The sequence below is a fragment of the Trachymyrmex septentrionalis genome, unplaced genomic scaffold, assembly GCF_001594115.1.
Source record: "Trachymyrmex septentrionalis isolate Tsep2-gDNA-1 unplaced genomic scaffold, Tsep1.0 scaffold107, whole genome shotgun sequence".
NCBI classification, from domain to species: Eukaryota; Metazoa; Arthropoda; class Insecta; order Hymenoptera; family Formicidae; genus Trachymyrmex; species Trachymyrmex septentrionalis.
Genome location: NW_017304196.1, coordinates 760,254 through 761,350, shown reverse-complemented (window position 1 = coordinate 761,350; position 1,097 = coordinate 760,254). Strand labels below are relative to the sequence as shown.

The 1,097-nt window shown below is 25.3% G+C and overlaps 1 protein-coding gene across 1 annotated transcript in view; it reads right to left on the bottom strand.

Annotated features, from left to right (window-relative positions):
• LOC108747011 (semaphorin-1A-like) overlaps window positions 1-1,097 on the bottom strand; it is a 227,487-nt gene that overhangs the window by 43,926 nt on the left and 182,464 nt on the right. The gene's annotated exons all lie outside the window — the stretch shown is intronic.

Here is a 1,097-nt window from a genome sequence, read left to right as displayed (position 1 = left end):
TATTAAAAATTATTATTGAATTAATAATAAATGACAAAGTCACTAATATTAATGTTAATAATATATAAAATAATATTTGCGTTTATATATTTTTTATAAAAAATAAATATACCATATTTTACGCACGTCCCTACATAAAGCGTACAAAGAGATATATTATGAAATAAAAATTCAGTATATTATAATTAGAAATAAGATATTTAGATCTCGAGTTGGGGCGTCATATCATTATTATTATTAACTTGGAGGTGTTAACGAGATTACATAAACCATATTTTTTGTTTCATTTGTAAAATATGTTTGCATCTAAGGTTAATATCTTTTAAGATATTAAAATTTATATGTGTATATGTGAATACGTTATAAGATGTGAGCTTGCGTATTAAAACAATTACCTAGTTATTTCCTTTATATAATATCGATCATCTTTCTAAGCAAAAATATGCGATGCAGTTTTTAATTGTAACATTTATCGTCCGCATACTTCGGAGTTGTAATATGATTTGTTCAGCTGCCACAACACGGGGCGTGTTTTGTTGCCATTCTATGCATGCAACGTTGTTTGCTGTCATATACGTTGCACGAACTACCTTGACTCTTTCATTGTCCGTTTTCTGTGACAAATCCTTAATTCATGTTATTTTCAACGCGCGTTTTGTACGTAATATTAATGTAAATTATTCGTGGACATTCATCTGCATTTAATACATGTTTCTCTTTTTCCTAATTTTAAATCTACAGCCAATGGATAGAAATAGCAATAAATAATATTATCAATATCCATGCCCCCCCCCAAAGTAGAATGTTTTTATATCGATTTTTAAAACGTGCCATCATAAATACTTATGATTTATCAGCATATGCAATTTTTTTTCAAATTGATACAATCAATTTCAAAATTATTTCAAAATTAAATATTATAAGATAAATAAATATCCTAAAATAATAATAGTAAAACTATTGCAATAAAGAGAAATAAAATTAAAAATAATCTTTTCAATTTTTAGCAGAATAAGTCCATTGATAAAACAAGGTAATCATGTAATATAATAATATATCTATTAACAAAGATAATAATTTGTATTTTCGTAATTTCT